The 15,445-nt window shown below is 52.1% G+C and overlaps 1 long non-coding RNA gene across 1 annotated transcript; it reads right to left on the bottom strand.

The window, feature by feature from the left end:
* Positions 1–2,103: 2,103 nt before the first annotated feature.
* On the bottom strand, positions 2,104–8,853 carry LOC115650803. The gene is made up of 2 exons (XR_004000218.1): positions 8,641–8,853; positions 2,104–2,170 (listed from the first exon to the last, which is right to left on the bottom strand). It is a non-coding gene; the product is annotated as an uncharacterized LOC115650803 (long non-coding RNA).
* Between the last annotated feature and the right edge of the window lie 6,592 nt (positions 8,854–15,445).

The following is a 15,445-nucleotide window of genomic DNA, read 5'->3' as shown; positions in this document are numbered from 1 at the left end:
TGCAGTATAGAATAAGGTTAGCGCAGGGGTCGGCAACGTTTCAGAATTGCTGTGCCGAGTCTTCATTTATTCACTCTAATTTAAGGTTTCACGTGCCAGTAATACATTAACGTTTTTAGGTCTCTTTCTATAAGTCTATAATATATAACTAAACTATTGTTGTATGTAAAGTAAATAAGGTTTCTAAAATGTTTAAGAAGCTTCATTTAAAATTAAATTAAAATGCAGAGCCCTCGGATGGGGGGCCAGGACCCAGGCAGTGTGAGTGCTGCTGAAAATCAGCTTGCAAAAAAAACCAGTAGACTTCTAGTATAACACTTTCTTTAAATAGAAACTATAAACTACATGTTCAAAAACTTTAGTAGTAATAACTAAGTTTAGTAACAAGCCACTGCATACTCATTTGTTCAACATGCTTTCATCTTATGGTGGAATATCAGGCATCACTTAACTCGTCAAGGCTTTTAACATTTTAACACTAAAAAAGCTGATCCGAAGTCTTAAAAGTTAAATTATTTCTTTGTTTAAAATTTCTCATAGCACAGAATTGCTTAAAGCTATTTGGGAACACAACAGTTTGGGGAGGTAGGACACTGGACTATGAGTTACGAGACCCTGGGTTCTATCCGGCTCTGCCACTGAACTATTCTGTAACCTTGAACAAGGTTGTTCCCTCCTATTTTTTGTCCATCTACTCCACCTTTCTCAGAGCAGCACCTACCTGGTATAGCACCTATTGCAATGAGGCCTCAATTTCAGCTGGAGCCTCTAGGCACCATAAATAATAAATTAACTGAACAGCCCATATCACCCATATTCATGGATGGAGTCTCATGCTGATGTCGACGTATAAGGACTCAGCAAATACTACAGGTGAACACGTAAATGTGAGGTCAGATCAATGCAAGAATCGCAAACACGGTTACACTTGGAACAGACAAGATTGTCCCGGATGATTGCAGACTGCTTTATACTTGCTTTGAGTTGTTCATGTTTTTCACATAAGGTGTTAATGTGCCTTGCTTCAACATGATTAAGGGCCACATGACAAACCTGCTGCCACCTTGCTCTGACACAGGCTGTTGTTTTCCAGTTGCCATACCCACACAGTACAGCTAAGAAAGGTTACATCACATACAGACCTTCATCTATGAACAGACGTTTTATATATAAAGTGTGTGTGTTTCTCTCTTTACCCATACGCCCTCCCCACTCTTCCTCCCTTCAGGGGTAGGTATCAATAGGACAGTCAATTACTGAAGAAAATCAGGACTAGTATTTCAGTACAGTGTTTTCCCAGCAGTAACTAATAATACAGTTCATACTATGAATCAGTAGTTGACAATCAATATTAAAGCTTTTAGAGCAGGCAAAAGATGAAACTCATAGGAGAGAACATTTGCAGATGGGTTTATGTACTCAGTTACTGACAGAGATTATATATAGTGACAAAAGTACATTGGGAAGAAAAAAAACAGTTGTCAGAGATTCTTCTGGATTTCCTTCCAATCCACCAGTCTCAAAAATTTCATAGTGCATAGTCTCCTGCTGATATCTGAAACAATGAGTATCTTTGCCTTGGCTAAGTCCACATGCCTACAAGCATTCAGAAGTCACGGATACATCTCCACAGACTCTCTGTCTCCAGCAGTCTGGGAAGATAGGGCCTAAACTTTGCTCCTTCTACAGCAGCACTTTGCACTCAAGTGCCACAATTTTATTCCTCTGGCCAAGATTCCTCTGAGATTTGAACCACCACCTCCATCACTGCAAAAGCGGGAGCTGTGGGGGTCTGGACTCAATGACTCCGGAGGTCTCTTGTTTGCACTAAACACCAGTGAACTCCAACTGGACAAGTTGTAAGAACTTTTAGGCTTTTCCAAAGCGTATACAGACCAAGAAGAAGTTTAACAGCCGTTTATTAACTACAAGGGCATTATATTCTGTATGGTACTAGGAGGTAAGATGACTGCTTCAATATCTCTCAGAAGTGTGTTCCTGTAACAACTTTCAAAAGGTAAGAGAGAGACTAATGCAAAGAAACCACTTGTTGACACGTTCGTCATCTGCATCGATACCAACGCTGTGAGGATCTTCTTGATGTTCTTGGCTGTAGGGTTGTTGTTGCCACCCAGGACAGCAAGCAGGTTACGCGGGCCCGTAACTCATTCTGAAACAGACGCCACAGGAAAGAATTCAAGTTAATGTCTTGGATATGAAGTGTTGCCTTAAAGAGCTCAATGTCAGGCTATAAGAACCTATGGTACATAGAACAGAATATAAACAATCTCATCTAAGCATTTAATGACTATCACTGAACTACAAATCCAGAGGGAACAAACTGCTGGAGGAAAGGGCAACAGCTACAGACACCTCCTTGGTGCTCACAAACTTTAGCAGGCAAAGTTTTATACTAGGAGGGCTTTCCCGGCATAGTTACACCAGCAAAAACCTTCTAGTGTGGAATGCAGTTTGTAAGCACTTTTATACTAAGTATAACTTAGGGCCTGTATAACTTAATGTGCCACTGTAGCACTTCAGCATAGACACTACCTACGAGAATGGGAGGGATTCTCCCATCTCTGTAAGTAATCTGCTTCCCTGAGAGGTGGTAACTAGGTTGACACTATGTACAGAGATTGGGGGGGGGGGGAATGAACTATGCAGCTCAGTGGATTTTAATCTGAACTATGTACACCAGGCCATACGCTGGTTCAGAGAAGTAGCATACAAGGTACCAGTATAAGCAGAGTTGGGCTACCATCTACACTGGGGTGCTTTACAGGTATGGAATACTCATATACTGTACTGGCCAAGCGCTCCTAATGTGGACATGGCCATCCCGGCAAAGCTGCACTTCGAACTGCTATGGTAAAAGCGCAGTTTTGTAAGTATACATTACAGACGTCAGCGAGCAGAAGTATGTCAGTCAAGGATCACACCCCCGACCAACACAGCTGTGCCGACATCAGTATGTAGTGCAGATGTTTCTATACTGGCAAAACTGCATCTACACTACAGAGCTTGTTGACATAGCTATGTTGGTTAAAAAAATAAAATAAATCACACCCCAAACTGACATAGCTCTGCCAGGTTAAGTGAAGACAAGATTTTAGCATGGAAGCAATTTCTCTCTCAGCTCCAAAACAAAAGAGCTTCAACTACGTCACCAATCTAGCTATGGGGACAGGGCCATCTAAATTGATGATGATGATGGAGAGCAAACCCTTTTTAGGAAAGCTCAAAATCACAAAAATAGTAGGGTTGAAATTACTTCTCATGATCAAAATAAGGCCTAGGATCTACATAATTCAGAAGAATACGGGACTTCTCCTACATCCCAACAAGTGTTAATGTTAGGGTAGGTCAACTTTTCAGCATTTATTACTTTGGGGGACAGGGGTGCGTGTGAGAGAAAGAGAGGCCAGGGAGGAGTTCAGTGTCATACAGAATTGGGTAAACCTGCCTTGAACTAAGGCCTAAAGTTGATGCCAAACAAGCCATTTTAGGGGCTGGAAAGCAATACTTTAATTGCTCCCCCTGGAAAACAGAAGATCGCTGACACCCTAAATATAAGAAGGGTAAATCATTACCCAGCATCTAATCGGTGTTTCTGGAAATTAGCCCTTTCCACATCTTCCATAATGAGTAAACAAATCAGTACATTTAGTTTTTTAGACCAATGTTTCTCAACCTTTTTGACACCAGGGAGTGACTTGCTGCCTTCCTAAACAATGTCAGGGAGATCTGAGGGACCGGTCATTGAGAAACAGCATTCAAGAGTTTACACGTGTCTTAAACAGCACCAACACAATTGTCGGTGCTTAATCATTTTCTCTCAATAGACCACCTACACATTTGTTTTCATGTCTGCCTCCCACTGCAGTTTTGACTAGGAGCCATAATTCTAATTCTGAAACAGACATTTTGCAGCTGCTCCCTGAAGAGTCAGGAACACTACAAATTGATGGGCTAGAACTGCATTTAAAGCAATAGTGCAGTTTGGAAATCAACCTGTTTTCTCATGGAGTTGTAAACTTTTTCTGCACTAAAAGCCTGCAGTGGCACACTAATTCTGCCTGAACTAATTGCAAAAAAGTTAGCGTTACGGGAAAGTATGCATGCTGCACTGTGACAGAAAAGTGTATTTTTCTATTAAGCTGAACATCAAGCTCAAGCATGTGAGCTGATTTTCAGTGGTACTCATACTGCTTGGGTCCTGGCCACCGGTCCAGGGGGCTCTGCATTTTAATTTAATTTTAAATGAAGTTCTTTAAAATTTTAAAAACCTTATTTACTTTACACACAACAATAGTTTAGTTATATATTAGTCGTATAGAAAGACACTTAAAAACTTTAAAATATATTACTGGCATGCGAAACCTTAAATTAGAGTGAATAAATGAAGACTCGGCACACAACTTCTGAAAGGTTGCTGATCCCTGATCTAGCTGCTCACTTAATTCCTACACTGTGATAAAAACTCTCAATATAAATATTGAGAAGAACAGTATTTTCACCTTCACTACAAAACATGCTGATTTCCAAAAGGTGCCAGTAGAACCCAATGATTCAAGTGCCACTCCAGGCCTGCCCAGAGAAAACTGTATAAGCATAATGGTGAAGCAGGAAGCAAAAGTTAAAGGCTGACCCTACTCCCTCCAGACCCCCTGTATTATAGAACTACATGCAAGCTTAGGTCAGTGACCAAGCACTCAAGAGATCCACCACTAAGGCCGCTCATTGGGGCAGGCCCCAGTCATTTGAGGGGCAGGAGATCCCCAGAGCTCTCAGTGGGGGGAGGGGTACAGTCATAGGGGATGTCCTGGAGCTCTTAGTGTGGGGAGGGGGCAGGGCTCTTAGTAGGGGGTGGCCCCAGTCACTGGTGGGGGGGGGGGTCCGGGGCTCTCGGGGGGGAAGGGACCGGTCACTGGGGCAGGGCTCTGGGGGGGGGGCAGTCACCGGTGGGGGGGGGTCCGGGGCTCTCAGTGGGGGGAAGGGACCCGTCACTGGGGCAGGGCTCTCGGGGGGGACAGTCACTGGCAGGGGGGGGGGTCCGGGGCTCTCAGTGGGGGGAAGGGACCAGTCACTGGGGCAGGGCTCTCGGGGGGGGGGGGGCGGTCACTGGCGGGGTGGTCCGAGGCTCTTAGTGGGGGGAAGGAGCCGGTCACTGGGGGCAGGGCTCTCGGGGGGAGCAGTCACTGGCGGGGGGGGGGGGTCCAGGGCTCTCAGTGGGGGGAAGGGGCCAGTCACTGGGGGCAGGGCTCTCGGGGGGGGGCAGTCACTGGCGGGGGGGGTCCGAGGCTCTCAGTGGGGGGAAAGGGCCGGTCACTGGGGGCAGGGCTCTCGGGGGGGAGCAGTCACTGGCGGGGGGTCCGAGGCTCTCAGTGGGGGGAAGGGGCCGGTCACTGGGGCAGGGCTCTCGGGGGGGCGCAGTCATTGGCGGGGGGGGGGGGTCCGAGGCTCTCAGTGGAGGGAAGGGGCCGGTCACTGGGGGCAGGGCTCTCGGGGGGGCAGTCACTGGCGGGGGGGTCCGAGGCTCTCAGTGGGGGGAAGGGGCCGGTCACTGGGGCAGGGCTCTCGGGGGGGGGGGAGCAGTCACTGGCGGGGGGGTCCGAAGCTCTCAGTGGGGGGAAGGGGCCGGTCACTGGGGGCAGGGCTCTCGGGGGGGGCAGTCACTGGCGGGGGGGGTCCGAGGCTCTCAGTGGGGGGAAGGGGCCGGACACTGGGGCAGGGCTCTCGGGGGGGGCAGTCACTGGCGGGGGGTTTGAGGCTCTCAGTGGGGGGAAGGGGCCGGTCACTGGGGGCAGGGCTCTCGGGGGGGGCAGTCACTGGAGGGGGTATCCAGAGCTCTCAGTGGGGGGAAGGGACCGGTCACTGGGGGCAGGGCTCTCGGGGGGGAGCAGTCACTGGCGGGGGGTCTGAGGCTCTTAGTGGGGGGAAGGGACCGGTCACTGGGGGCAGGGCTCTCGGGGGGGAGCAGTCACTGGCGGGGGGTCCGGGCTCTCAGTGGGGGGAAGGGGCCGGTCACTGGGTCAGGGCTCTCGGGGGGGCAGTCACTGGCTGGGGGGGGTCCGGGGCTCTCAGTGGGGGGAAGGGGCCGGTCACTGGGTCAGGGCTCTCGGGGGGGGGTCAGTCACTGGCGGGGGGAGTCCGGGGCTCTCGGGGGGGGGGGGGAAGGGGCCGGTCACTGGGGGCAGGGCTCTCGGGGGGGGCAGTCACGGGCGGGGGGGGTCCGGTGCTCTCAGTGGGGGGAAGGGGCCGGTCACTGGGTCAGGGCTCTCGGGGGGGGGCAGTCACTGGCGGGGGAGTCCGGGGCTCTCAGTGGGGGGAAGGGCCGGTCACTGGGGGCAGGGCTCTCGGGGGGGAGCAGTCACGGGCGGGGGGGTCTGGGGCTCTCAGTGGGGGAAGGGGCCGGTCACTGGGGGCAGGGCTCTCGGGGGGGGGTCCGGGCTCTCAGTGGGGGAAGGGGCCGGTCACTGGGGCAGGGCAGTCACTGGCGGGGGGGTCCGGGGCTCTCAGTGGAGGGAAGGGGCCGGTCACTGGGGGCAGGGCTCTCGGGGGGAGCAGTCACTGGCGGGGGGGTCCGGGGCTCTCAGTGGGGGGAAGGGGCCGGTCACTGGGTCAGGGCTCTCGGGGGGGGCAGTCACTGGCTGGGGGGGGTCCGGGGCTCTCAGTGGGGGGGAGGGGCCAGTCACTGGAGGCAGGGCTCTCGGGGGGGCAGTCACTGGCGGGGGGATCCGGGGCTCTCAGTGGGGGGAAGGGGCCGGTCACTGGGGGCAGGGCTCTCGGGGGGGGCAGTCACTGGAGGGGGTATCCAGAGCTCTCAGTGGGGGGAAGGGACCGGTCACTGGGGGCAGGGCTCTCGAGGGGGGGAGCAGTCACTGGTGGGGGGTCTGAGGCTCTTAGTGGGGGGAAGGACCGGTCACTGGGGCAGGGCTCTTGGGGGGCAGTCACTGGTGGGGGGGTCCGGGGCTCTCAGTGGGGGGAAGGGGCCGGTCACTGGGTCAGGGCTCTCGGGGGGGGCAGTCACTGGCTGGGGGGGGTCCGGGGCTCTCAGTGGGGGGAAGGGGCCGGTCACTGGAGGCAGGGCTCTCGGGGGGGCAGTCACTGGCGGGGGGGATCCGGGGCTCTCAGTGGGGGGAAGGGGCCGGTCACTGGGTCAGGGCTCTCGGGGGGGGCAGTCACGGGCGGGGGGGGTCCGAAGCTCTCAGTGGGGGGAAGGGCCGGTCACTGGGGTCAGGGCTCTCGGGGGGGGGTCAGTCACTGGCGGGGGGAGTCCAGGGCTCTCGGGGGGGGGGGAAGGGGCCGGTCACTGCGGGCAGGGCTCTCGGGGGGGCAGTCACGGGCGGGGGGGTCCGGTGCTCTCAGTGGGGGGAAGGGGCCGGTCACTGGGTCAGGGCTCTCGGGGGGGGGCAGTCACTGGCGGGGGGGTCCGGGGCTCTCAGTGGGGGGAAGGGGCCGGTCACTGGGGGCAGGGCTCTCGGGGGGAGCAGTCACGGGCGGGGGGGTCTGGGGCTCTCAGTGGGGGGAAGGGGCCGGTCAGTGGGGGCAGGGCTCTCGGGGGGGGGGTCCGGGGCTCTCAGTGGGGGGAAGGGGCCGGTCACTGGGGGCAGGGCAGTCACTGGCGGGGGGGTCTGGGGCTCTCAGTGGGGGGAAGGGGCCGGTCACTGGGGCAGGGCTCTCGGGGGGGACAGTCACTGGCGGGGGGTCCGAGGCTCTCAGTGGGGGGAAGGGGCCGGTCACTGGGCAGGGCTCTCGGGGGGGCGCAGTCATTGGCGGGGGGGGGTCCGAGGCTCTCAGTGGGGGGAAGGGGCCGGTCACTGGGGGCAGGGCTCTCAGGGGGGGCAGTCACTGGCGGGGGTCCGGGGCTCTCAGTGGGGGAAGGGGCCGTCACTGGGGGCAGGGCTCTCGGGGGGGGGCAGTCACTGGCGGGGGGGGTCTGAGGCTCTCAGTGGGGGAAGGGGCCGGTCACTGGGGGCAGGACAATCACTGGCGGGGGGGTCCGAGGCTCTCAGTGGGGGGAAGGGGCCGGTCACTGGGGCAGGGCTCTCGGGGGGAGCAGTCACTGGCGGGGGGTCCGGGGCTCTCAGTGGGGGGAAGGGGCCGGTCACTGGGGGCAGGTCTCGGGGGGGGCAGTCACTGGCGGGGGGGGTCTGAGGCTCTCAGTGGGGGGAAGGGGCCGGTCACTGGGGCAGGGCTCTCGGGGGAGCAGTCACTGGCGGGGGGTCCGGGCTCTCAGTGGGGGGAAGGGGCCGGTCACTGGGGCAGGGCTCTCGGGGGAGCAGTCACTGGCGGGGGGGTCCGAGGCTCTCAGTGGGGGGAAGGGGCCGGTCACTGGGGCAGGGCTCTCGGGGGGGGCAGTCACTGGCGGGGGGTCTGAGGCTCTCAGTGGGGGGAAGGGGCCGGTCACTGGGGGCCGGACAGTCACTGCGGGGGGGTCCGAGGCTCTCAGTGGGGGGAAGGGGCCGGTCACTGGGGCAGGGCTCTCGGGGGGAGCAGTCACTGGCGGGGGTCTGAGGCTCTCAGTGGGGGGAAGGGGCCGGTCACTGGGCAGGGCTCTCGGGGGGGCAGTCACTGGCGGGGGGAGTCCGGAGCTCTCAGTGGGGGGAGGGGGGGCTCGGAGCGGCCCGCACTCACTTTAAGTCCGTCACAGACCCGAAACGATGTGCACGCTCTGCCCGCGCTCCGAGAAGGAGGTGACGATTGGCCGCCGGGCCGCGCGGCCTCTGCACACAGGCGGGACGGTCAAAGGGCGTGGGGTCAAAGGTCACATCTCTTTCGCTCCCTCGGAGATTTCTTTGTCTGCGCGCCACACGCCGCTACCGTACTCCATCAAACTATCATCTAAATAAACGTGAAAAAAGATACATAATTCATATTTCATTAGTCCCGCCCCCCATTGGCTCTGGCTTGCTCATGCGTACAGAGCACCGGGCAATGGGGCCTTGCCCCCATGTTGGAAAGGGGGAAAGAAGAGCAGGAGCCCCGCCCCTCTCTCTAGCACATGGGCGGGGCCAGCGAGGCTAGTATTCTACCTGAATACTGTCTCTGGACCGTGGAGGCCGCCCATTCCTGGCAACTACCCCTCTACGCTCCACTCTATCAGCCCATTGTCATTATACCAAGCTATGGACCATCTAAGAGCTCTAGCCCAGCCACCACAGCATTCTGCCTAGAGGCTGACGTGTAGATAGGACTACTGAATGTTCAGGGCTCACTGAGGGCTAATTGAATCTCCATCATAATATACCCACAGGGCATTACACCTCTATACAGACTGTCTAACATGAGCTATCTGTGTTGCAGATAAACAACACTTTGAAAGCCTCGTCCTAAAAAGTGACTGAGACCAGCCTATGTAACATTCTTGCTTTATCCTGAGAGAAGATCCAGTCTTGCAGGGATGAGCCCCTAAAACAAGACAACTCTGACACTAAGCACCCCCAAACACCCTACAGAATCCGACTTGGAGAGAAGGAAGACGTTTTTCTTCCCAGGAGCAATTACCCCAAGCTCAAGTATGACGGCTTCTTACCTTCCAAAGTAACCCAAAAACTTTGTGACCTCTAAATGCAGCTCACTTTTAGTCCTTACTGAAGTACGCTGCTGGTGGGGTGAAACACAACATAGCTTAACAATGCTACAGTGACATGCTCAGTAGTTTTCAGAGTAAGCTGCAGCTGCTGAGGGATTTCAGAATGTATCATCCAAGACAGAATTTGAACGGACTCCAGCAGGAATAGTCTTGTGAGGGGAGAGGTAGCTCAGTGGTTTGAGCATTGTCCTGCTAAGCCCAGGATTGTGAAGTTCAGTCCTTGATGGGACCACTTAGGGATCTGGGGCAAAACCAGTACTTGGTCCTGCTAGTGAAGGTAGGGGCTGGATTTTGATGACCCTTCAGGGTCCCTTCCAGCTCTATGAGAACCATCATTAATGATCACAAGTAATCAGGACCAGCCATGACCACCACAGCACTTCTTAGCACAATGTTTGGGCAGTTGATACTAACTCAGAGGAAGACTGTCTTACTTGAATCACTCCACGATTTCCTGCATGTGTTCATCAAAAGGTTTCCTTCCAGTATTAACCCAGCCTGATGCAGCACAGGAGAGGGAGTAAGAACACATCCTCAGATGATATGGCCTCAAGAACACTGTGCATTTACCTCATATCTAATTCTATTGTAATCACAGAGTGCAAGATTTGCCATCCAACCTTTAAATGCCACACTGTCAAATGAGTTAAGATCTTCCCAGGGAGAGGACACTTGGACATTCCTCCTGTATTATTTGCCAGATAAAAGATTCCATCAGGCAACAAACAGCAGACCTGGTTGTCTGATAACTGAGCAGTGCTGAATGGTGCCATCTGGCGAATAGCTTGGTTCTGAGTGCTGAATTACAGTATTGTAATCTCTTGGAAGAGGCTCTAGGAATCAGTAGCAGTTCCATGGAAGGGCAGCAGCAGTTAAAGAGGGGAGATGGAAAGCTGTGTGAAGAAGGAGAAGAGTACTATGAAAAATATTCCAGTGTTATCGTATCTATTGATGATATGATGGTCTTTGCCCTCCTTTATTTGTGTGAGGTGCGGGAGGAGAGATAACTCTGAATTACATACTATGTAAACAGTGCAAAGTCTCTTTCTGAGGGCCACTTAAAACCTAGGGAGGATAAAGCACTGAATCCATTTAAGGAACTCAGACTCAAAGATTTTAAGTTCAGCAGGGACCATCGTGTTCTCTCCTCTGACCTCCTGCACATTGCAGGCCATAGAACCTCACCCTCCTGTAATAGATCTATAACCCTGGTGAGTTACTGAAGTCCTCAAATCATGGTTTAAAGACTTCAAGTTACAGAGAATTCACTGTTTACACTAGTTTAAACCTGCTAGTGACTGGGCCCCCATGCTGCAGAGGCAGGCGACCCCCCCCAGGGTCTCAGTCAATCTGATCTGGAGAAGAATTCCTTCCCAACCCCAACTATTGTCAGTAGATCCTGAGCATGTGGGCAAGACCCACTAGGCAGATACGTGGGAAAGAATTCTCTGTAGTAATGCAGAACCCGCCCCATCTAATGTCCCATCTCCAGCAGCTGGGGATTTTTGCTACTGGCAGTCGCTGATGGCCCATGCCATTGTGCGTAGTCCCATCATACTATCCCCTCATAAACTTATCAAGCTCTGTTACCTGCACAAGCTCAGTCTTGAAGCCAGTTAGGTTTTTGCTTCCACTGCTCCTCTGGAAGGCCGTTCCAGGACTTCACTTCTCAGGCTGTGAGGGATGGACCAGATGGGACCTTATAGGCCTTTTGCATCCCTAATGGCTGTGATCTCTCTCCGTGAAAGGTGTATCACCCAGTGTGCTTTGGAGCATACCACAGACGAGGCTAACTTACCAAACACTTAATATTGCATCAACATTGCAATACAAAAGTTGCCTTAATGTAGCACTTGTGGGATTTGCTGAATAATTGACGCAGTCAGTAACGGTCTATAAAAACATGAAATATGGCTGAGGCAGACTAGATACAATAGTAAAGGCTTCAAGACCCATCATAAAATGAACACGAAGTAGGAAGATAATGTAATACTGTGCACTGTGTGATTTCAGTATGTTTTCAGCACAGAAGCATTATTCTTAGAGAGCAACCGGGATTGTGCTTGGATCTGGAAGGTCTCATCTCTGACTCTGCCAGTGTTTTTCTGGATGACCTGGGGCACGATCCAGCCCCGGTCTGTGCCTCAGTTTCCCCATCGGTAAAATGGAGATAATATATGCGACACATGGGATTTGTGTGGATTAATGGGTTAACATCTGCACAAGGCTTTGCAACATGCCATCCCCCCTGTGCCTCATTTTCCCCTTATGTAAAATGGGGATTCTAATCCTTTTTTCTATCATAGAAGCATTGTGAGGGTAAATACATTAATGACGGGAGATGCTCAGATACTGCGCTGATGGGGGGCCATAGAAGTGCCTAGATAGATGGCTAATAATTTCAAAACATATCAAGAGCAGAGATACATCCAACTATCCCCCCCCTCCCCTGAGATGCTAACAAATAACGATAATTAAAACTGTTGATATGCCATAGCACTGTCAATGTACAGGCAGAGCCATCCCTTGGGTATGGTGAATTGGGGCAACCACCCTGGGCCCTGCGCTTTGGGGGGGCCATGTGCTTCAGTAAAATTGAGGCTGTTTTGATATTTAGCCCTTTGTCCTGCGTCCCGACTGATGTACGATCAAGACGCCATTTGTCTTGATATTCAGGTGAGGCAGCGGGCGGGAGGTGATGCAGGAGGTGGGTGGGCGAGTGGGGTGAGGAGATGAACGGGAGGCAAGTGGCAGGTGGGTGGGGGTGAGGAGGAGAGTGGTGGACGGGGGGAGCGCCATACAGATGGCAAGGATACTAGTGGGGAGGTGAGTGGAAGGCAGGCAGCGGACGATGAGAAGGAGAGCGGCAAGAGGATGGGTTGTGTGAGGAGGTGAGTGGCAGCTGTGTGGGCAAGCCAGACAGATGGCAAGGAGACTAGTGGGGAGGCTGATTTGTCCCAGGCCCTGTACCCCCTAGGGATGTCCCTGTGTACAGGAGAGTTTACCAACGCACGGCCCTTTCTCTGCCTTGAGGAGCCAGTAGCCCAAGGACTTGTCTCCACTCAGCATTGGCACAGCTTGTCCAGTATTGACAGGTTAGTGTAGTCACGAGTATGTCTGAGAGACAGTGTTGCCTAGTTGGTAGCACAATGCATTGGGAATCAGGAGACGCAGTTCTCTTCCTGCCTGTGTATTTTATCTTGGGTAAGTCATTTCCCTTCCAACTTTTCTGTCTTGTATATTTAGACTGTAAGATCTTTGGAGCAGGGGCTGTCTCTTACCATGTATGTACAGAGCCTAGCACAATGGGATACTAATCACAATTGGAGCCTTCAGGTGCTTCTGTAATACAAACATTGAAGGAGTGAACCTCAACTATTATTAATAATCATTTTTATTACAGTAGTGCCTAGGGACCAGCCAGGATCAGGGCCCCATTATGCTAGGTACGGTACAAAGTAGTAGACAGTTGCCACCTTTTTGCTACAAGCCCCCCTTCCTCTATATTGTTAATCCAACTGCATGGATTGTGGACAACCGTTGGCTCAGTCTGGACTATTCTTAAATGTAGATCAGGCTCAGATCTTGGAATCCCTCCCTTACATCAGCAGCCGCATTAAAAACAGTGGCACCAAACACAGTGAAAAATGAAAGAAGGGAAAAGAGCCCAAGCAATGCACTGGCTCTTCTGTACTGAAGAGCCTAGCAATTTTGCATGCAAGAGCCCAGAGTTACACTAGTTTAGGTGATGTGCTTGTTACTAGTTTTTAAGGGTGTTTTTCTTGCTGCTAGAGCTCTGAGGAGATGCAGGCTCAGGCTGGTAGCCCAGCGGTGCAAGAGCGATTTGTGTTTATTGCAGACAAATGTCAAGAAGCATCTGTGAGAAAGTCATGCAGCCCAGTGCTTCTGAAAATAGATTTCCCAGGAATAAAACCGTGCTGGTGAGACTGAAGAGGGCGCAGCCTGGTGTGCATTTGAGCCCTGATCCAGGTCCCATTAAGTCAGCGGCAAAGCTCCTTCCCTAGGAAACAAATGATGATTAAGTAGTTAAAGCACTGGACTGGGCCTCAAGAAATCTGGATTCATTTCCGAACTCTGCCACAGATTTCTTGTGAGATCTTGGGTGGGCAACTTCGTATCTGGGTCTCAATTTAAAATGGGCACAATAATTTTTCATTTGTCCTACACTTTGTCTGTCTTATCTATTTAGATCATGAGCTCTTCAGGGCAGAGACCATCTTTCCATATGTGAATGTACAGCACCTAGCACAACTGGGCTTTGATCTTGGCTGGGGCCTTTAGGTGCTACCATAAGTAAATAAAAAGAATAAAGCTCCACTGATGTCAATGGTACAGAATCAGGCCCTCACTAAACAAGATACTGCAGGTGTTTCACAGCCCAGGTTATTAGAAAAATGGTATGAAATGTTATGATGGAGTGGCCCAAACCTATTCCCGCAACTTCCCCCACCCCCTGGGCCTGCAGACACTTCGGGTGCTATACAATTAAAATGTAATCAATTGAAACACCATGAGATAGGGCTAGTGGATGGTTCAGCAGATTTCACTGACTCGTGGAGTAAGTGTCTGCTGGTAGAAGAGAGTCTCCAATTGCTTTGCACTCCTGCAACCACATTTATATGCACTTCTGTGCTGGGCTCCTACACCAGTGTTTCAGCAGAAGATCTTAGAGGCCTGAACCTGTCCAACTGTATTTAGTTCCTCAGGCCCTCATCTCCCAGTCTGGGATGTGGACGCTCCATTGGAGCTCTGCCTGGCTTGGCCAGATATGCTCCCTAGGATACCAGACAGCAAATGTGAAAAATTGGGATGGTGGGGGGGGGGTAATAGGAACCTATATAAGAAAAGACCCCAAAATCTGGACTGTCCCTATAAAATCGGGACATCTGGTCACCCTAATGCTCCTGCACAAACAAGATATGTTCTAGTTCAAAACAGAAGTTCTGGGCTCAATGCACAAGTTATGGGGTGGGGTTGTCTGGCTTGTGTTTTGCAGGTCTCACTAGATGATCATAATGGTCCCTTCTAGACTTTAAAACCTAAGAATCTATGAAACCTATATAGATCAGACTGCAGGATGTGGGTCCAAGGTGCCTCTGATAGGGTGAGTGCTCTGTCATTTGTTACAGTTGGATAATATCCATCTCATTATCACCCGGGTGCAGGGTGGGCACCTGTTAATTGGAATAGCACTTTATTTATTTGTTACTTTGATGTATAAAACATATGGGGAGATTTTCCAGGTGACAGGTCGGCAGGCACATTTCCCCAGGAGTTGAGTGTCTCATTGCCTTTTTGTGCTTTTGAAAATCTGCACCATAATTAAGAAAGAGCCTTAGGAACCTTTGGATGAAAATTGCTCTCAGACTGCCATTGATTTCAGCAGGCTTTGGATCAGGCCTTTAATGTGAGGTAAGAATTATTAAGCTTGAAAACATTACGAGTCATCTGGTTTGGGTTCCTGGAATTGATGAGAGCTGCAGGTGCTCAACATCTAAAAATTAAGCCCTTTATTTCATAAGAACGACCACACTGGGTCAGACAATGGTCCATCTAACCTACCATCCTGTATGATAGTGGCCAATATCAGAGCTTCAGGGGAGTGCACAGAACACGGCAGCTGGAGTGATCCACTTGTCTTTAAGTCCCAAAAATGGATGTAGGTGACTGGCTGTAGGCACCCTAGTACTGAGCCTGTGGATCTGTTAGGATGGATTCTTGTCTAGGTGGGGCACTCCACTTGTTTCACTGCAAATCCATAGGGGCACATGCTAGCTGATATGACTGATGGGTCAGGACCCAAGTTTGAAATTTTTGGCCTGTGTA

The sequence above is a fragment of the Gopherus evgoodei genome, chromosome 4, assembly GCF_007399415.2.
Source record: "Gopherus evgoodei ecotype Sinaloan lineage chromosome 4, rGopEvg1_v1.p, whole genome shotgun sequence".
Lineage (NCBI taxonomy): Eukaryota > Metazoa > Chordata > Testudines > Testudinidae > Gopherus > Gopherus evgoodei.
Note: the sequence above shows the minus strand (reverse complement) of the source record. Positions and strands in the feature narration are given on the sequence as shown.